The 21,833-nt window shown below is 46.5% G+C and overlaps 1 protein-coding gene and 1 pseudogene across 1 annotated transcript in view; one reads left to right on the top strand and one right to left on the bottom strand.

The window, feature by feature from the left end:
* Nucleotides 1-21,833, top strand: part of PARVA (parvin alpha) — a 173,935-nt gene that overhangs the window by 51,162 nt on the left and 100,940 nt on the right. The gene's annotated exons all lie outside the window — the stretch shown is intronic.
* On the bottom strand, nt 4,961-5,106 carry LOC123326350 (annotated as a pseudogene).

The following is a 21,833-nucleotide window of genomic DNA, read 5'->3' as shown; positions in this document are numbered from 1 at the left end:
AGCTTTACATCAATGGTATGCATTTGGTTGATCTTGCATTTTCTATTTGCTCTCTCGTATCACCTGCAAAAACGTGATAGTTCTAATTCTGCCTTCCTATATTTATTCTGCAGTTCTTTTCCATCTTGTCTTGCAATATTGTCTAATACTCGCTCCAGTGGGAGTGCTGAGAAGGGCATCTTAGGCTTCTGCCTGTGTTTGCAGCCATGGCTGCTCATGGCCATTTAAATTTAAATAAATTAAAAGTTAAATAAAGTAAAAAATTCAGTTCCTCTGTCACATTAGCCACATCTGAGTGAGCAGTAGACACACATGACTTGTTATGACTGCATGGGACAGCACAAATAAATACTCCATCATTGCAGGAATTGTTAAGGCACAGCACTAATCTACCATTTCCACATGAAGAATAATAGTGAGGGGCGCCTGGGTGGCACAGTCGGTTAAGTGTCCGACTCTTGGGTTTTGGTGCAGGTCGTGACCTCAGGGGCGTGCGAGGGAGCCCCTTGTCGGGCTCAGCGCTTGGTGCAGAGTCTGCTGGAGGATTCTCTTTCTCCCTCTCCCTCTGCCCCGTCTGCTTGTGCTCTCTCTCTCTCTCAAATAAATAAATCTTTTTTTTTTTTTTTTACAAAAGAATAATATTGAAACTCAGATTTAAATCTGTGATCTTTTTTATCTTAAGGTATCCATCTCCTCTTCCTATTTTGAAGACTTCTTTTAAATAATTAACATTGAATGTTAATGATGGCCTTCTCAGCATCCACCAATAGAATTCTTAGATTTAAAAATTGATTTTTTTTTTTTACATGAAAGCATTGAACTGTCCTAATAATTTCCCCCATCTAGTGCTGGTTCTGTCTTTGTAAAATAGCTTACGCTTGTTTATTTTTTAAACATTTCCCCTTTGTCTATAGGAAATTATTTATGGTTTATTAAACTATATTCTTGTACAGGGTAGTCCTAGCATTCTCTCTCGCTCAGTGTTGTCCTCAGGTGTTTTAGTTCAAGATCTTATTTACTCCCTAATAGGACTTATATAATAAACAATCTTGTATTCTGAAACCTTTTATGTAACTGATATTTGAAAATTTATAGATGTTCTCTGGAGAACCCATTAGGGGCTTCTTTTAGAAATGTATGGAGGGGACAGAACTTTTTTATTTTTTTATTCAACATAATTAGTTCAGTAAGCACCGTCGAATGTAAACCTCTCCTGTGAAACACAGGGCAAAATGCTGTATGGCAAGATGAACATAATATTGGCTATTGAAAAGAATGAGGCTTTCATAGCCCCTCTTCACAGGATTCTTCAAGGCTCTCTCCTACCCCTCAGTGTCCCCCTGTTGTACTCCCCAGCTTGACCACCAGGTCAGTCCTCTCACATACGCCCCAGCTCCAGCACAGTGACCACATTCCGTCATCCCAAGTATGAGTTTCTCTTGCAGAGAATGCCCTTTTCCCCCTCACCTCTCATTCACCTTGAGGACCCACCCAAAGTTCCTGTCTTTGTGATTTTCCAAGTGATTTCTTTCTGCTCTCATCTTAATGTATTCCTTGAGCATGCCATTCTTTTTGGCAAATAACTATTCACAGCCTTGTCGTATCATCTAATTATCTTTTGTGTTATTATGTACCTCTCCTGTGTCTAAGGTCCCTGTAGGGATAGGAGTGAAGGTAGATTCAGGTCTCTCATTTCTTTGGTTCAGCAGACACAGGCCAGTATATAGCGCTAAGTATGTGGCAGACATTCAGAGATACTTACTGAACAAGTGTCTTGATATATTAGCGATTCTTACTCTATTACCAGGAAAACTAACAAAATCTCTGGCCATGGGCAGGATTTAGAGCTTTTGTAAACTAGTATAACCTATTTGGAGAAACAGGCAAAAGAGTTTCCATAAAGGACCATACTCATCTTCCCGATTGAATTCAGCCCCTTGTTCCCAGTCACTCAACAGGTAACTGCTGAGTTATGCCCTCCTTCCCACGTGCCACAGGGGGGAGATTCAGGGTTGAACAAAATAAACATGGCCTCTGGCTTTATGGTGTCCACAGTCCAGTAGGGGAGATTGGTATTAAATAAGTATACCACCAAATAAAGATGTCGTAAGAAATTGTGCTAAGTACTACAAAGGAAAGAGAAGGATATGGATGAAGTTAACCCGGCTGGCTGGGTGGGGCCTCAGCTTAGGAAGTGACATTTAAGGCGAGAGCTGAAGGATGGATTACATTACATTCATATGAATGAAGAAGCCAGGTAGAGGGAAGAGCATGTACAAAGGCCTTGAGGTGTGAAAGAGCTCTGTGGGTTTGAGAAACAACCACAGGCCAGTGTATGAGTAGAGCATGGTAAATAAGTTGGGGGGAATTGACATGGGTTGAGGCAGGTCCAGATCCAAAGCGCCCTTATGGTGCTGGATTGGGCATTTGGATTTTTAACCAGCTTTAAGCAATCTGATGTCCATTTTAAGAGATTTTTCTAAGCCGATATATGTGCCTAGTATTGCTCCAAGCAAAATACATATGTTATCTTATTTAATGCAGAGAACATCCATATGATATAGGTACTTTTAATATGCACATTTTCCAGTTGAGGAAACCAAGGCCCAGAGATGTTAAGCAACTAGCCTGGAGTCACAAGCACATTTGTAAAGGGGCCAGTATGTAACCAGTTGTCCTGGGCCTCCAGAGCCCAAGCTCTGACCACTGGGTGGCCTTGCCACAGCATCACTTGGCCACTGCGTGGCTTGTGGAGTTGCGCAGCGTAGGTGCAGGCTGATAAATTCGGGGTCTCTTTCAGCAGTGCAGGTAAGAGGTCGTACCTTAGACTGGGGGTGCTCTGTAATTGGAGAGAAACCGATATTCTGGGGTGGGGCCCGGATGGAGAAAGGGAAACATGATAACGTGGGAATAAATAGGTATGATTTATTTAGACATTTAAAAAAAGTCTTTAAAGTCTCATTTTAAAGAATTTGAAATTTATAAAAGAAAGTAATCAGCAAAAGCACAGCGTAAAAAGCAAATAAAAATAGGATCAGAAATGAAATGCAAATCAGACTAATAAACAAGCTTTTCCTTAATTGATACAGTGGGAAGAAAATAAGAACTGAGAAAGGAAATGCAATTATTCTAAAAGAAATGTGTCATTTGTATGGAATATTGTTTATAACTCCCTGCTAAATTAGCTAACCAAGCCGAAATAGATAACTAAACTAGTGAGTAAATAGATAATGAAGTTGGTTCACAATTTAGTGTCGTAGAATTAGATATGGATCTGCTGCCCACTCTTTTCCTCTCCTCCCCTCCTCTCCCTGCCTGCTGAAGTCTGACCAATCCTCCTGACCCTGTTCAAATCCCTCCCCAAAATAGAAAAATGAAACTATCACCATGAACCCGTGGTTGTTTTAGCCCAAATCCACAATTACCAGCAGGACAGATGGCCTCGCAGTACTAGAAGCAAAGGTTACATTCTGTGCAGCCTTTTCTATTGAAGAGAGCAGGGGAGGGTTTAATCTGCTCTAGAAATGGTTTCTACCCTAACAGACACATTTTCAACAAGCAAGTTTTGGAGCGTGAAGGCATAAGAAAGAATTCTCTGGAAACTGATTGGATCACCTAGTGGGCCAAATAAAGTCAGAGTGGAGCATCTGTGGGTGAATTGAGCTTGTAAGATTTTAGGTGAAAACCTCAAATACAGCTGCCATGTTGTGAACTGTATTCTCTTGAGAAAAGGTGAATGACAGGGGTGAGAAGTACACCTCCATCAGGTTATCCAGGGGAGATGGGAGGAGACCTGATGCTGGTTTCCAGGGACCAGGACTGGGTCCAGTCTCAGTGTGTGCCCCAGAAGCTCGAAGAGTGACGAGAGCGGGAGAGGGTAGCCAAGTGTGGCTGCCATTCCCACCTCTTGCCCGCCTTCTTCAGTACTCCCTCCTCCTGGGAGAAGTCTCCCCAGCTGTGGAAAACCTAGGACAGGGCTCACGACCCGCCTATGTGACCTCCTTTAGTGGGCGAGCGGCCCTTTACAAGGGTACCAAGTGCTCTCTGTGAGGGCATTGGGATATTTGCAGAGTGGCACGGAAGGGGAGCAGAGACGTAAGCACGGGTGGGGTGTCGGGCCGTGTGCATTAGGCACGGCCAGGTTACAAACCTTAGGAAAGCAGTCTGGCTTGCGCATACCACGTTCGGGTCACCACAGTTTCCTTTTCCGTAGACTGTCCCTCATTGGAAAGGAAGGAAGGTTAGTAAGGTGAGCGGGAGCAAGGAAAGAAACAGAGGGGGTGGATAACTAGATGCTAATATGAGGCCACTCATTCGTGGACATTTGGCATTACTAAGACAGGACAGAGCTGGGTCCCGGGAACTCTGATGACCAAGGTACAATCTCCAGTTAACGTCTTTGGCTAGTCAGCCACATGTCCACACATACTGGTATGTCTAGACATTATATGCGAAGTCCTAGATACAGCACCTGGTGCATATTTGGTCCTTAGCAAAGCCTGACCACCCTCATATAACCATTTCCGTCATCATCAGGAGGCTGTGAGATCCTTGAGGACAGGCAACTGTTCACGTGTCTCCAAATCTCTGGCTTGACCAAGTGTCCAGTGCACACGTCAGAGTCCATGAGCGTATGTTGACCTATTGACTAACTGAATGAATACATTTCTGAGCACCTGTGCCCTGCAGGCACCTTTAAAAGGCATGGAAAAAGCCTCTGAGACCTAAAACGAGAGGGGGCATAAATAAAAAATGTTATAAATTGAAAAGCTCGTGCAGAGGTAGCATTTGTGAAGTACCATGTGAGTGAAAAACAGAGGGAGCTTCAGGAATTTGGGGGAGGAATAAATTATGTGGATTGGTAGGGAGAGTGTGACATGTATTAATCCAGAATCAGGTTCAGAGTTTGGGAAAAGTGCTAACCCTTTAACCCTGTGACAGTGGGAATGGGGAGAACAAAACCCCTCCCCAAGCAGGGGAGGCGTTTGCAGACACCCTCATTCGGTTGGGTGCTGGTAAATATTTAACAACCAGCTCTCCAGGAAAAAAAGTATGTGTGTAAATGCATATATACACTTGATCTTAGCCAAAAGGCCGAGAAGCGATGTGTAAATGCATATATAAATGTAAATTTTTCTGATATGAAGGATCTGTAGCACAAAATTCACAAATAATAATAAGATGTCCAATACTTCCTTATAAACTCCATAAGCCAGTCGGTTGCCACAGAATTTTTTTTAATTTTTGTTGAGCTCTTGTGTTCACAGCTGACTTGTGGGTACAATTCAACCATTTCAGTAGAATTTCATCCCAATCCACTCTTTCCCAATATATTCATTGTTATTAAGTCAGATAATGTGATTTGCTAACCTATTTTTCACCCTTGTGCATATTCATTAAACTGAAACCTCTTTCCGCTTCAGCATTAAGTATGTCAGAACGTACTCATTCACTAAGACATGAACATCTTTGCTGAATCAGATAAGAGTTTTCGAATACTAGGAGAGCGTTTTCCTCTTTTTTTTTTTTTTTTTAAAGAACACTATTCACAATGTAATGACTTTAGATGTGACTCACTTTTAAGTTTAATCTGCATTATTGACATTTCTTCCATCACTTTCTTAACTAGATAATCGACAAAACAAGAAATCAAGCACTGACTTGTAACGTTTGCCGATTTCCAAAGTGCACATACCCCCACTGTGGCCAATTTTATGAGATCCCTGAATGTGGAATTGGAGAGAAAGGGACAATAGCACACCATTATGTGGTATTTCTACCATATAGAGACTGCAAATGTAAATAATCTCAAAGGCGTGGATAAAATAAGTGACGAGTCTGAGTATTTATTACCTGTTTTTAAGCATAATGTATTTAATTATAAGTTTATGTTTTAAATTTTAATCATGGTTGTTTCTAACCACCAGCCCAATGAATTCTTAACGATTTCATAATGGAGAGAGCTGGTAGGAGCCGGCTTCCTTCCTAATGAGGGTGAGTGTCTCCTCTTTTCTTCACCTTGCCCCTCCCAGACGCTCAGGGCTCAGTGGCCCAGGCTGCCTCCAGCAGAAAACGTCACGCTGGGGCTCCTTGCCTTCCAGAGTCTGACCCCACGCTTGCTGCAGGGAGTCCTGACCCCTCAGCCGCAGGACTCCCTGCTCCTCGTGAGGTTCCACGGATTCCCTAGAACTGCACATTTCACACTTCTTTCCATGGTATCTTTCTTTAAAGACAAAAACTGTGGCGGTGACAGAGGACAATTATAAACAGAGCACTTGGCCTAGTTTCCCCGAAGTGTTCTTCAAAAACTCCCTCCTGACCGCCTCCTTAAAGAAACCCGAACCTGCCTGACGGGTTGGAGAAGTTCACGACCTTCCGCGCACAAGAACAAAGAGACACAATTCCTACTATCACAAACGCAAACTTTTATTGGCAAAGCAAACTTTTATTGAGAAATTTGACATAAACATGCTCCCCCTGGCTCCACCCTCGGCCTGATTTTCCTTTCTTAAGCAATAACCCTTTCACACAGATGTGGAAAAGCGGCCAAGTGGGAGGCGGGAATAACCTGTCTGCCCCACTCCCCAGGCTGACTCACGGAAGTTTATTTTTGCCCTGGTTGGTAAACAGCTGATCTCCCATCCGGCCAGTGCCCCGTCGCCTCCTGCAGGCTACCTTGCCCCTCCCCAGCCCTGCTGCCCACCCCAACCCCCCCAGTCTGGCAACAGCAGGTGCCTCCAGATCTGCTCCCACAATGGACGGGACAGTGCCCAGATTCTGCCCGTTGTTAAGTATTTGGACTGTGCCCCTGCCTGCATCCTCTCAGTTACAGGGTTTGAGCCACAAAACACCCCGTGTGCTCAGCCCCCACCTCCAGATCCCAGCCAGAAGGCTGAGACCCACCTCCTGGCCGCGGGACCCATTTTGTTTTTAATAGAGAAGAACTCAGCAGCTTGGAATCCAGCGAGCGTTTTCAGAATCCAATGATTCTGCTCGCGCCAGTCCACGACCAGTTTGGAGGTAGCTTCACTCCCCCCCACATCCCAGTTCCTTTAAAACCCTGGGTGCTCTCACTTGCACCAACACACCCCCAGCCCCACCCACCGGGGCCTTACCACCCGTTAGACCTCCCAAACGTTGACCCTCTGCCCGCCTGGGCCTCACCGTGCCTGTGTCCCAAACCCCGTGCCACCCCGCGCCCCACCTCACCCTCTCCCGACCTCCCTGACTCTCGTGACACTCTCTGCTATCAGCACGCTGTCACAGTGCCTCACTCGCCCACGGGGACTTTCCCTCCTCTTCTGCTATGGGTTCTGAACCCAAGTGCTCCTCCAAACCCAGCTGGGAATAAGTTGTTGGCTACCTTGTTCCGGCAACAGCCCTGGCCCTCACAGGGGTCCGGGGACTAGTTTACATCGGGTCTCCTGCCTTTTGACCCAAATCATAAAAGAGGTGGAAGGGAAAGAATTCTGCGAAAGAACTGTAGTGTGATCAGTATCCAATCATAATAAAATCATGTGTGCGCAGCCATGAAATGTTTCCTACTTTGCTTTGGGTTGTGGAATTACTACTGAAGGCAAGTAATTAGGTCGTGGGTTGTTTTTTTGTTGTTGTTTTTCCTTCCTCATTTTTGTTCTCGCCTGTTGCTTTAAAGAACTTTGCTCACAGATGTTTAAGAATTTAAGAAGTGAATTCCAGTAAGAGGCCTATTGACTAATTTTTCAACCTTGTTCAGTAACTCTTTTTAAAAATACTGTGCATGTTTAGGACAGGAGGGTTCTCCAGTTGTCATTTCATGAGATAAATGTGTTGGGAAATGAAGAGAGTATAAATAGATGTGAATGTCATTTGATCTAATTGAAGATGAATGCTGAATTTTAGGAGCTGTTGTAAAATCGAGTCCCGATTCCAACTTGCCTTGAAAGAGATTTATGATCATGGGATATGAAGCCTTGTCTCCCAAGGGCTGCCTGGGTGACCGTTAACTCCTTCAGCTCAGTACTCTGCATCCAGAGCAGCCAGCCTGCAAGGTGGATGAGGGAGGAAGGAGGGATGTTGCAGAAGGTTTGACAGGTCAACAGAACAAAGCAAAAAAATAACACAACTGCTTCATCCTGGCCATGAGATGGGAAGGGGTTGGATGCACTAAGAGCCACATTCTATCCTGTGTATGTTTTGCCAACTTGGCTATCCCTTGGGCTTTTATGTCTTCTATTCATATCAAGATTTTCCAGAATGTTGTTTGAAGAGGGAATTCATAGTAGTTCTAGCATTGTTGGTTTTAGACATTATTGTTGAAGCCTGGCATGGCCATTGTGTTTGAGCTTTTCTACTCTGACCTCTGAAAACCTTTTTCCAGAAAACTGACTGCTTATCTCTGATCTATGGCTACACAAAAAGGAGATCATGGTCAGAAATGAGGGCTCTGTTGTAGTCGTGATGCTGCAAGGTGCTTCTGTGCTGGAATACTGCAAGGCAGGGTTTAAAATATTAAAAGGTGTATGAAATTGAATTGTTTTGATGGTTTTAATACCCTTCGAGGTTGCTAGGGAAAGCTAGAGTTCTTAATGACCCACTTGAAGAATAAAATGCCCTTGAACCTCTGGGTCAAATGCTGAATTCCTTCTGCAGGTGGGAAAGCTGCACCTTAAGAGGGAGGCCAAGTCTCATTTTTGTGATGACCTTACCCATTTGAAACTTTCCCGGAATCTCTTATCATTAGCTCCCCACCCAAAGGATGAAAAACACCATCTGATTTCCAATTTTTTCCCATCTCTTATTTGAGTTTGCAACTTTCTTGAATAACAGATGGCCAGAAAATGTGTAAGCCCAAATAAAAGCAAAGCATGAGCTTTACTGTATCTTCACTGGTGTCAGTTGCTTTTTAAAATTAAAATTATGTAAATGATCCCTCGGCTTTAAGTAGGAGAGTCAGAAATGAAGGAAACAACCCCAGCACTTGAGAGTGTTTTAGTTTGGGTTGTGTGTAGGGCTTTTTTTTTTTTTTTTTTTAAAGCTTTTAATGTTTCCTTTTAAAGAGAAAGAGGAGAAGAGGCATTTGGTAGAAGCCTTTTGCGAGTTGCTCATTCACAAAGCACACAGAGTTTCACCAGCAGCCAGCCTAGAATATTAGGCCTGGCAGAAACCGTAGAGATCCTTGTTTTAATTGACTTGAGGAGGGAGGAAAAGATTCTGGAGGAAAAGACCAGAAGAGGGCCTTGCCACCCCGGGCTTGGCATCTTTCTTACCTCAAGGAGTTAAAAGTCTGTGGCTGAGCATGATCAACCAGATGGTCTTGAACAGTAACATGGTTCATATTGTTTAGATTATCCTGTTGCAAGCACCGTGCCTCGTTTACCTTTTATGGAATAAAGTGTGGAAAATTGACCACAGATGTAAGTAACCAAGAATGACGGGGAAGCTGTTGTTACCAGGCCTCCTCTTTTCTCTCCAACACTCCTGATCCTGCAGATAAAAATAAAGAGAGAAATGGGAGGCGGGCCGAAAGCTAGCTTGCCTTACCTCGATGGCGCGGGTCTGAGCACCATCACCCTCTGCTCTACGACTTCATAAAGCCACGATTGGCCTCGAGACGCGTGTGCAGGCTGCCCTCAAATTCTGATTTTCCAAGTGCCCTCCAGTGAAAATATCAGACCACGTAAGCAGTTTTTCCATCCTGTTTTGAAAGGCAGGGGGGCAAGGCCAACACACTGCCATGGAGCCCTTCTGCAGCCCTATGTTCCCTGCAGGAGAGAAGTGGGGGGCATTTTGCAGCCCAAGGAGCGCGGATAAATTCTGCATTCCCGTTGCTTTGATTGCTATCTCAGCTGAGGGCTGGGCCAGATTAATTAGAACTAGGCCCTCGTTATTCTCCAGAATGTATTTGTGAGCTTTACAGACGAGCTGGCTACCCAGAATGGGCCAGGCACAGAGAGGGAGCTTGTTGGGACAGGCCTGTGCTTTCCTTTATGGCATGCTTTTTAGGATTATAAAGGCATTTATGCCTTTTTAAACCCTCAGAGGAATATTCCCCAACCAAAGTAATAAACTAGGTTTAATGAAGTCCCTTTGTTTTTGCTCGCTCCCTCTCCTTGTACTTCAGTTTGGTGCACGGCTGCCAGGCCCACGTTGACTTTTGCCCCTTGTCCTTCTCTGTGGCACTTGCTGGAACCAGTCAGGTGACGTGGCATCTGCTTTCAGGTCTGGAGGCAGTAAGGGCCAGAATTAGCCACTCGGGTAGCAAGGGGCCTCTGGAAAATGGACGCCACTTCTCAGAGTGGTCTACTGGCTTGTGTTCCCTCTATGAGGGGCCCGACACAAGATGGGGCCCACTCTTCTGACTGTTTGTGTTTTCTCTCTTCTCGTTCCCATCCGGCTCAGCTCCCCCTTTCTCCTGCCAGGCCCTTCTAGTCATCTCTTCCACCAGGCTCTCCCTCTGGAGTCCTGGCTTTACTGTCAAGAAACCCCACAACATGACACCCGTAACCCCTTAACCCATTCCTCACAGCTTTCCCTGGAAACCCCGGCCTGTCTCCGGGACATGGCTTTCTTCCCAGGCTTCTCTGATTTTCCATGCACACTTGCAGTTCAGTGTCCTCCAGGACCCCTTGGAAGCCACTCCTCTGTCTCTTTTTTTTTAAAGATCTTTTTATTTATTTATTTACTTACTTATTTATTTATTTATTTTATTTGACAGAGAAAGACACAGCAGGAGAGGGAACACAAGCAGGGGGAATGGGAGAGGGAGAAGCAGGCTTCCCGCCGAGCAGGGAGCCCGATGCGGGGCTCGATCCCAGGATCCCGGGATCATAACCTGAGCCGAAGGCAAACGCTTAACGACTGAGCCACCCAGGCGCTCCTAATTTCACATTTTATAGCAAGTTATCTTTTTTTTTTAAGATTTTATTTATTTATTTGAGAGAGAGAGACACAGCGAGAGAGGGAACACAAGCAGGGGGAGTGGGAGAGGGAGAAGCAGGCTTCCCGCGGAGCAGGGAGCCCAACGCGGGGCTCGATCCCAGGACCCGGGGATCATGACCTGAGCTGAGATGCTTAACGACTGAGCCACCCAGGCGCCCGCCTCTCCTCTTTTTAAGCGGAGGTGCCCGGTTAGCCTACCGCCATCTGTTACAAAGTCCTGGGGCCTGTGTCGCACTCACTGAGGACTTGGGCACATGGCGTCGTCACACACTCCTTCCTCCCTGGTGCCTGCAGTAGTCCCCTACTGGTCTGTCCCCCAGCCATGTAGTTCTTCTGTCTTCTCTGCTCCCATGACCGTACTGTCTACTCCTGCACTTGACTTTGCCACCAGGCTCCTGTCCGGAATCACCAACACTTGCCCTCTGAACTTCCCTTCCCTGACTGCAACCTTCCATGTCCTGTTTCTACCACTCTGTCGTTCAACGTAAGGACCTCCAGCTCCTGACCCTCTGTTCTCCCAGATCCTCCGTCCCCTCCCACCCCAGCCTGGTGGGTCATGGATGATTCTAGCCACATTCTCCAGCATCCTCCCCTTCCCCCGCCCGCACCCCCACTCCACTTGTTCTTCCTCTGCTCCAACTGAGCAATCCCCAGCCTGAATCAATTCACACGGCCTTTATCCTGAGCCTGCCGAGGGCCTGCTAAGAGCTGCTGGAGATAATCACTTAATCTGTCTAAATGACTCGGGACAAGCCCCTGGCTTCTAACATAACCCCAGCCCTCAGTGCCACCCCTGGCCCTGCTTCTCCGTCAGCTCCTTCTCTTCCCTTCTTCACCAAAGAAGCTCATCGGTAGTGCTGCTTTTTTGTTTCCCCGAATGCATCAAACTGCAGTCTGGCTTCTGCTGCTATCGAAATTGCTCCGTCGAAGGTTACCTGTGACCCTCCAATTTCCCAGTTTTCCTTCTTCATTTCACAGGGTCTCTCTTCAACCGTCCACTTCTTGGAGTGTTCGAGCTCTTCTTCCTCGGCTGTGACAGGTGTCACCCACGGCTCTCCCCCCGCCTGAACCCTTGTTCCATTTTCCCCACTGGCTCTCCCTTTAATTTCTGCTTCCCAAAAAGTGTTATCTATCCCCTTAGTTCCCGTCCTCTGTCCCCCTCTCCTCTCACTCGCCAAGACCCTCATCCCACAACATGGGAAGAAATGAAGAGGGTGGACCCTACCAAAGGCCACTTCTGAAAACATCTTTCTCATTAAACACAGATGGGAAACGAAACACCCAGATGACTGGCTGGTGCCTAGCAGTCTGCTTCTGAGAAGATGGGCATGAGTCCGAGGACTGAAAAGTGTTCATTTGGGCAGTAAGAGCCGGTGTGAGGGCGCGTGGGCTCTGGCTGGGCAGAGGGTTTGAGCTGCCATGTTGGGTGTTTGCAATCTCACAGGCCATTAGGGACGATGAATGGGACGTACCTGGAGCCTGGAGAAGAGTTGCCGTTTCAAAAGTTGGGGTGTGTAGTGGAAACAGGTGGAGTTTGGATTTAGACATTATGTTTCAAATCCTGCTCTCCTCTTACCACTTGCGTGACCTTGAGCAACTGACTTCTCTCCTGGCTGTACCTCTGCGTTTTCACTGGCAAAGCAGATAACTCTATCTTCCTCTTCCCAGGATTAGGGATAATGCACATTTTAGGAAGATATTATTTGCTAGACTTAATTCAGTGGGATGATTGAGCTGATAGAGGCATGTTCTCTTAGGCTAACCATAAGCCTGACAAACCCGGCAGCCCATCAGAAATCGCTTAATCACCTCTTTTATGGCACTAGGTTCAGGAGTCAATGGAGAGCATGAGCAGAAGTGGTCCCTGCTCTCAGACTGACTGAAACCACACACCATGCAGCTAGAGCCCATTCCCCTCCTCTGTGCATTCAGTAACCATCTCTCATCCAGGTTTCACTGTGTTGGACGGCAGGAGTTCTGGCGGTGGAGAGATGAGTGTGGGCCAGAGTAGACGGGACAAGTGGCCTGGGAGAATCTTTGACTGCCTGGAACAGAAATGTCATGTTAGTACAAAGCAAGTAATGAGTGATATAGTCAGAGGCTTCTGCTAAAGTGAGGTGGGGAAAATTAAAATTGCTACCAGAGGCCCCAGGGAGCCACTGAATATTTCTGAGTGAGAATACGATGAAGCAGTGTTTTGTTTTGTTTTGTTTTTAAGATTTTATTTATTTTTTTGACAGAGACAGAGAGAGAGGGAACACAAGCAGGGGGAGTGGGAGAGGGAGAAGCAGGCTTTCCGCTGAGTGGGGAGCCCGATGCGGGGCTCGATCCCAGGACCCTGGGATCATGACCTGAGCCGAAGGCAGACGCTTACCGACTGAGCCACCCAGGCGCCCCGAGGCAGTGTTTTAAGAAGATTCGTTTAGCTTCCTTATATAGAAGACATTTTTGATTGGGAGGATGGAGCCAGGGAGGCATTGGACAGACTGTTGAAGGAACCAGGACTTGATTTGAAGACATACAGGGTTAGGTTGGGAAGGAAAAGATGGAAATGCAAACTATTTTAAAAGAAAAAACGATTAAAAGTATTAGTGACAGTTTTTATATTCTTAGTGGACACTGACCGGATGTCCTACAATTCAGCTCAGTTATAACACTGTTTACCTGGAGATAGCATCAGATCCTGCAGGTTACAAGCTTAGTCCTAAAAAAAAAAAAAAAAAAGCTCAGTCCTACAAGACCGTTCCCCACCCCTTACCCCCACTTTAGATGCCACCTGTGTTTCTGACTGAACGACTATAGATTGAAGGCTCCCATGATCCCTTCCTCAATTAATTTTTAGGGTGGCTCACAGAAATCGGAAAAACAGTTTACTTACTAGATTACTGGTTTATTAAGAATATAACCCAGAGGGGTGCCTGGGTGGCTCAGGCCGTTAAGTGGCTGCCTCTGGCTCAGGTCATGATCCCAGGGTCCTGGGATCGAGCCCTGTGTCAGGCTCCATGCTCGGCGGAGAGTCTGCTTCTCCCTCTGCCTCTGCCCCTCCCGCTCCCCTGCTTGTGCTCCCTCTCTCTCTCTCTCTCAAATAAATAAAATCTTAAGAAAAAAAAAAAAACCACAACAACCCAGGCCCAGCCAGATGAAAGAGATGCATAGGGCAAGGTGTGGGGGGAAGGGGCCCAGAGCTTACACGCCCTCTCTCTGGGCACACCACTCTCCCAGTACTTCCCTGTGTTTACCCACTGGAAGGTCTCTGAACCGGAAGCTCTCCTTTTTGGGGACTTTTGGAGATTTTATTACAAAGGCACTGTTGATTAAATCATTGACCACTGGTGATTGATTCAACCTCCAGACCCTCCCCACTCCCAGAGGTCATGGGGTGGGGTTAAGTGCCAGCCTCTAATCAGGTTGATTTCCCTGGCAACCAGCCCCCATCCTTGGGGGCTTTCCAGAAGTCCCTTCATTAATATAAATTCAGGTGTGGTTGAAAGGGCCTTGTTAAAATATCAGAACTTTGGGGCACCTGGGTGGCTCCGTCGTTAAGCGTCTGTCTTCGGCTCAGGTTATGGTCCCAGGGTCCTGGAATCGAGCCCCGCATCAGGCTCCCTGCTCGGCGGGAAGCCTTCTTCTCCCTCTCCCGCTCCCCCCTGCTTGTGTTCCCTCTCTCACTGTGTCTCTCTCTGTCAAATAAATAAATAAAATCTTAAAAAAAAAAAATCAGAACTTTGCTCTTATCACTTAGGAAATTCCAAGAGTTTAGGAGCTCTGTGCCAGAAATGGGGATGAAGACCAAATATATATTTCTTTTTATAAATCATAGTTTCACACAATTGAAAGCAAAAAAAAGAAAAATGACTTAAAAGTAACTCCGAAGTTTCCTCTGGGATGTTATGAAAATGAAAGTGAGACTTCTTTGTGTGGTAAAATATAACAACATAAATCTTACCATTTTGGCCATTGTTTAAGGGCACAGTTTAGTAGCATTAATCATACTCACGCTGTCGTGCTCCCATCACCACCACAGAAACTTTCATAGCGATTCAATGTTGCTGCAGCATCTGAGCGTGTGATGAATGTGCGTGTATTTGTGTACGCTTTGTTATTTCAACATTTTCTGGTAATAATTTATTTTATCATATATTGCAAAATATCAGTCTACAATGATTTGGAAATTTAAAAAAAGAAAGAAAGAAACTGGTCCTTTTCTTCAGATTGCTTGATAAACACTCTTCTAGAGGAATAAGAAAGGTAAAAGGTCCCTGGGAAGGAAGAAGTGAGGTTGAAGAAGGGTATCCTCTCTCCTCCTCGGCCAGGCAAGAGCCTGTACATTCTCAAAGCTCACCTCCTGGGTCCTTCCCTCCAAGAAGCCTTCTCTTCCCAACCTCCCCCCACACCCCCAGGCCTCACCAGAGACTAATCAGCCCTCATGCTGCCACTGCCCCGTGGACATATTTCTACTGCTGTCATCGTGGTACTGTAGGAACTGACCATCTTGGTGGGCTCCCCCACTAGAATATGAGCTCTGTGTGGAAACCATGGCCTTTTCATCTCTATATCCACATTGCCTTGCACACAGTAGGTGCTCCGTGAAGGTTTGCTCACATGAAATCAAATTGAATTGGAAGAGTAGTCTTGAATGGTGGATATAAGGCAAGGTGGGTATATTTTATAGATAAAGGAGCATCAGGGCCATGCTTGGCATCCAAGATCCTTCGGGAAGGAGGAGACTATTCATCTGTTATGAGTAGAACCTGTGGAGAAGACATGGAAGCCAAAGCCCAGAACTGGATTTGGGCAGCCTGTGTGGGAAATGTTTGCCAGGGAGGCAAAGAAAAGAAAAGAGGGAAGGACAGCAGCATGATCTCTGCTGAAGCATTCATCATAGTTTCTTCATCAATATCCAATCATCAGATATACTTCAAACTTTCTCATTCATTAATTTATTCACTTATTCAGCAGATATCCACTAAGGGCCTACTCTGTGTCCAGCTTCATGCTACAGACTTTACTTACATTATCCCTAACCCCTGAAAACGCTTTCAAGGTAGGTATCTCCATTTTCTAGAAGAGGCTCAGAAAATGGAGTTATTTGCCCCAATGAAGGCAGCTAGTCAGTGGCAGAATCAGATTTTGAACCCAGAGCTTGAATCCCTCCTGCTTTGCATGGTATCAGGAGGCTGATGCTCCATAAATGTTTGTTGGATCCATTCTAGGAAAACGTGGACCAGAATGGGAAGAAAAGGGAGAGAAGTGGCAGTTTGAAGTTAGGGATTGGCTCAGCCAGTTCACAGGCGATTGATGAAGAATGCAGCTGGGGTAGGCACTGTGGAGCCCGAGTGGCTCATGTCTCTGGGAGGAACTCATGAGAGGGGCTGCATGGGTAAGACTGTTTAGGACGGAGAGTGGACAGATTTGGGGATGTGGCAGAGGAGACCCCCACTAGTTCCAGTCCCAGGGGGACTTTATGAACAGTAACTGCTGATTTCTGAGCTGAATGTGTCCTAATGCACTTTCCTTTCCTGGGACATAAGGATGGATGGGACATGGGACCACTCTGCTGATTCTCCTTCAGAACTACATGGCAGGAGAAAGGGAAGGAGATCCCTGCTGTCTGTGTCGGGAGCAGCGTTTCGTACAGACCCTCTTCGCTGCATTTACCATTACTGCCTGTGGACTTCACTCTTGATTTGGTCTCAGGCTTCCCCTTTAGGAAGTGGTTGAAACATGATTGGATTAACCAGGGTTGGTCTTAGCTATACTGGGGGCATGAAGTCGTTGTCTACCTGACTTGCCTTCTTTGGGGATGGCAGCACCCAGAGAGCTAGCTGAAGGAGCAGGCTTGGGAGGCCATGCTTTAGACCTTGTTTGGGTCTCTGACCCCAGAGCAGCCAGTCCCCGTCACTGCCTTGCAGTCAACTCTAGTGGTTTTCCAAGGTCCCTATCACAGCCTCTAGACCCTACTTGTGTTGGCCCATGTCATGTCTCCCACCTCATTTCCTGTTATTTCCCCTTGCTTCCTCCATGCCAGCTCCACAGGCCTCCTTGCTCTTTACACATGCCAAGTCAGTTTCCATCCCATAGCCTTTTCACTTTCTGTTCCCTCTTCCGGAATGTTCCTTCTGCCAAACAGCACTTCCTGTTTCCCTTTATCCCGTTGCCCTGATCTGTTTGCCTTTATAACCTACCATTGCTGGCATAACATATGTATTTGCTTGCCTTTTCATTGTCTCTCCCCTTCACTAGAATGTGAACTCCCTGTGAGCGATAGATCTTGTTCATTGTTGCATCCCCACAGCACCTAGAATGATCCTTCATTCATTGGATGTGCTCAGTTATTACTTGCTGAATGAATGAATGACCAGTGACTAGCTTCTCTCAGGAATCTGAATGAAGGACATAGTGACTTTCTTGGTTGCTGATAGGTTCTGGCCATGTGGGGTCAGTCAGGCTTGGGGCTGATAGCCATGTTCATCCCATGTAAGCGCAGGAAGCTGGTCAAGATCAAAAGAGAAGCTGAGCTGGGGTGCCTGGGTGGCTCAGTTGGTTAAGCATCTGACTCTTGATTTTGGCTCAGGTCATGATCTCAGGGTCCTGAGATCAAGCCCACAGTTGGGCTCTGTGCTCAGCAGGGAGTCTGCTTAAGATTCTCTCTCTCCCTCTACCTCTGCCCCCTCCATGCTCACTCACGGGGGTATGTGTATATGTGTGTGTGTGTGTGTGTGTGTGCTTTCTCCCCTCAAAATAAATAAAATCTTTAAAAAAAAAAAAAAGAAAGAAAGAAATAGAAGCTGAGGGGAGAGAGCCCAGGTGTCCCTGAAAGGGGAGGAGAAGGTTTTGCTGGCTGGGGGGGCTTCTCTCTTTCCCATCGTGTCCTGATATATTTGTATTTGTTTTGCTCATTGACTTGTCTGAGGATTTGTATTCGTTTTTTCCTCCTGCAGTACAAATTATCACAAATTTCGCAGCTTCAGGCCACACCCGTTTATCATCTCACAGTCCTGTAGGTCAGAAGTCCGGGGGGGGGGGGGGGGGGGGGGGGGGGGGGGGGGGGGGGGCTGGGTTCTCTGCTCAGGGTCTCTCTGACAAGACTGAAATTAAGGTATTGGCGAGCCTGGCCTCTTATCTGGAGGCCCTGGGGAGGAATTCGCTTCCAGACTCCTTCTAGCTTGTTGGCAATCTTCAATTCTTTGCAGTTGTAGGACTGAGTCCCTATTTCCTTGTTGGCTTTTGGCAGGGGCTGCTCTCAGCTCCAAGAGGCCCCTCTCAACTCCTTGCCATGTGGCCCCCTCCACATCCAGTTGCTCCCACAGCCCTCTGACTTCCTCTTCTGCTACCAGCAGGAGAAAACTCTGTCCTTTTAAAGGGTTTGTGTGATTAGGTTAGGCTCTAGGCTTGCCTGGATAATCTATTGATTGACTCGAAATCCACTAACCAGGAACTTAATTATATCTGCAAAATTCCTTTTGCCTTGTAATCTAACATTATCAGAGCATAACATCTCATCATACTTACAGTCCTAGCATTAGGATAAAGAATCTTGAGGGACCATTTTAGCCTTCTGCCTACCACAGTATTTATTTTTTAATAGCCTTTAATTAATTAACTTGAAGAGGGGATAAAAGGCGGGGGTGGGGGGGTCTGTCATTTGCAACCAAAGAGCAATGGCTGTGGTCCATAGAGGCCTAGCCTTGGGGAGTGGAGGTGGGGGGATGCAGTTAGAAACTTTGTCTTCCTGACCTCTGCTAAACTGTGGTTCTTTATTTTTCCTCTGGAATCGAGTTCAGAATATAGAGATGTAAAAGATTAGACCATCTGCCATACTTCAGATGCCAAAAATAATGAAAATAGCTCCTTGCCTCCAAACTACGGTAGAAAACTTTTTTTTTTTTTAAATGCTTTTCCTTGCAGCTCACTGTCCAAGTGAGATCATTGGTGATCCCGAGCCTTCTCCCATGACTTAATTGATGAGCAGAGGACCGCCCAGCTAAATCTCACAGAATACATTCTGAAGGTAATTGGCTGAAAGCCTCCAGGCTCTTGCTGAAATGAGTGGTTTTGGTTAATCCACACCATAAAGCTGGAAAGCTATTATGTATGTATATTTTTGTCCTGAGGTATTATCAAGAATTTCCATATAGAAGGAAATAAATTGTGGTTTGGGAATGAAAAAAAAATTTTTAAAGAATAATGTAAGACATAAACTCTGTTTCCTGTAGATGTAAATCAGAACAAGTTTGAAAGCCTTTTGTGACTCAGAGAGAGGTCACCGACCCAATCCGCTGAGGGAGGCAGGGGGACACAAAACGGTTACATTTTGGTGATTTTTCCTCTGCTGCTGTTAGCTCTTCTGTTTGTGCAATGTGACACAGTTTTCCAGAACGCTGTAGGAACTTGGAGATATGCAACGGCTCTCCAGTTCACTGCCTAGCTTCAAACACAGATAGCAGTAGCTGAGCGTCAAGCATAGTGTGTGGTAAATGGGGGGGGGGGGGGGGGACTCGCGGAGGTAAGCTTACTTTGTGGAAAATTGCCAGCAGGTTGAAGGGTTGTGAGATGATCGAATCCTAGAGAGCCTCAGAGTTGGAAGGAGCCTCACCCCTTGTAGGCTAGTGGTGCCCTTATTTGATGCATGGACTGGCTCAATAACAGAGACAGGAGGGCATCAGCTCTGCTTGATCCTACTCTTTACAGTGAGTCAGAAGAAATAAAGAGGCAGCAGCTGTGAATGAAGATAAGGAGTCCTAGGCCTCGGGTAGTGCCTGGTGCTGCTGCTGGGGGACCGGGCACAATTGAGTCTCAGTGCCAATTGATGAAAATGATATCTAGTTAGCAGGGTTATAGAATTAAGGAAGACGTGTGGGCAAGCTTTGTAAAGCATCAGGCAAACATAAGCTATTGTATTGTATTAGTGGTATTAATAGGAAGACATTGAGACCACCACCCAGGATTGTGGATGGTCAATGTCTGAAGAAAAGGTACATGGAGCCCCAGACAGGTATAGGAAATGCGGGGGAAAACATTGTGTTCTCGAAACCAACAAATATAACACTAGGAGCTTGAAATTGCTTTAAAAAGGGAGGAAGGAATAGCCACCGTGCAGGACAGAAGCCTCGGGCCCAAGACAGAAAGCCCGCACTGCTCAGGTGTACATAGCTATGCCAGTTAGAACTCTGGACAGCGCAGCCTAACACCTGAGCTCTAATGAGCCTACTCGCCAGGCTCCCCGAGAAACCAGAGGCCAAGCTTGAGTCTGAGGACCCAAGGGGACAAGAGCCTGCCCTGGAGCTGCCTCAATGAAATAAAGGCAGTTTCCCTAGCCATTGGACGGTTGTATCCAACTGGTCCGCGTTGCTTGTTGACTTAACTTCTTTAAACATGTCTATCCCAAACTGTTTCCTCTCTTGGGTGACACTTTACCCCTGTAGATGGAGGATTCAAAGAGAGAGCTGAACCCTTGGCTTTTGGCCATAACAGAGTTAAGTGCATTTGTTCATTTCTTTATTCCAATAGCATTTATTTTTTTATTTTTTATTTTTTTTTAAGATTTTATTTATTTTTCAACAGAGAGAGAGACAGCGAGAGAGGGAACACAAGCAGGGGGAGCGGGAGAGGGAGAAGCAGGCTTCCCGCTGAGCAGGGAGCCCGATGTGGGACTCGATCCCAGGACCCTGGGATCATGACCTGAGCCGAAGGCAGACGCTTAACGACTGAGCCACCCAGGCGCCCCCTCCAATAGCATTTATTGATGCCGCTCTTACTCAACCCTGTTCTGGGCCCCGAGAAATCAGAGATGCAGCCTAGTGGCTGTCATATGGGAGCAAGTGTAGTTTACTCTTGGCTTTCCCTCCTCTATGCCCTCAGCCAACAGTGATTTAATATAGTCACCGCGGCTGCTGGTTTCTGTCCCAAAGATCTTGTTTCCAGGCATACTTCCTCTCCTCTACATTCAAGTTATAGCTTGAACCCTGTTTCTCCTTCAGAGCCTTACCAAATCTTCTCATGCACGTGGATCACCATTTGCTTGTTTTCTCTGCCCTAAGTTTACTGTCTCTGATCACATTCCCGTTGGCCTCATCCTTTTCAGCCTGGTTTGATAGTCCCGAGCCTGGCTTCATGGGTGCTCGTCGAGCTGAATGTAGGGCTTGTCACTTCCAGCCCTGTGGGGCAGCTGCAGGGAGGCAGGTTTGAATTTCCTGTTCCTCACCTTCTCTCTGCTCTGGTTTCCCTGGAGAGTGGGCGTATCGGTGTTGCCCCCAAGTGGTACGGACTTGGCAGAAGTGGAATTCACGTTATCATTGGGAACGTGCAGTAGGGCATCAGGCAGTGCTGTGGTTAAAGCAGAAAAAGGAGGCATGGCAAGGTACTCCAGACAGCCCCGTAAGCCCAGGTTCAAGGGCCAAGAAGAAATGAGACTCCACTAATGAAGGTGTGGGGGACCAGGAATAGGAAGATCTAATAATTATCAGCCAGTGCTTGTGATGACTGATCCCATCTTTATGTATAATGACACTCAGTCCAGAATGTCCCAAAGGCATGATTTAGTCTCCGGCATTCCAGTTGCTCCTAAAGAAAGAAGTCACTGGCTGTTGCCAGCCTAGGTGAACCTTGAGGCATTCCAAGACCTTGGCCCTGGCCTGGGGGAAGGGAAAGCAGCTGAGATGGGGTACAACCAGGATGGGAGCTTCAGGATTGCAAGATGGTGTGAGCGGCTGGGTTGCAGTGCCTGTGGTCTGTCCACAGTGGAGCCATCCTGTAGTCAGCGGGGGGAATTGAGAGATCCTTTCCTCCATGGAAGGGTCTGGCAGAGCTTTTTGTCAAGGCCTGAGTGGTTACTGAAATCCAGAGACAGGAAAAACAGTATGAGGGGGATGAGGGGGTCCACCTAGCAGACAGAGCCTATGTCCTTGGGTCAT

This window comes from Neomonachus schauinslandi, chromosome 11 (genome assembly GCF_002201575.2).
Source record: "Neomonachus schauinslandi chromosome 11, ASM220157v2, whole genome shotgun sequence".
Lineage (NCBI taxonomy): Eukaryota > Metazoa > Chordata > Mammalia > Carnivora > Phocidae > Neomonachus > Neomonachus schauinslandi.
This window is presented reverse-complemented; position numbering and strand designations above follow the sequence as displayed.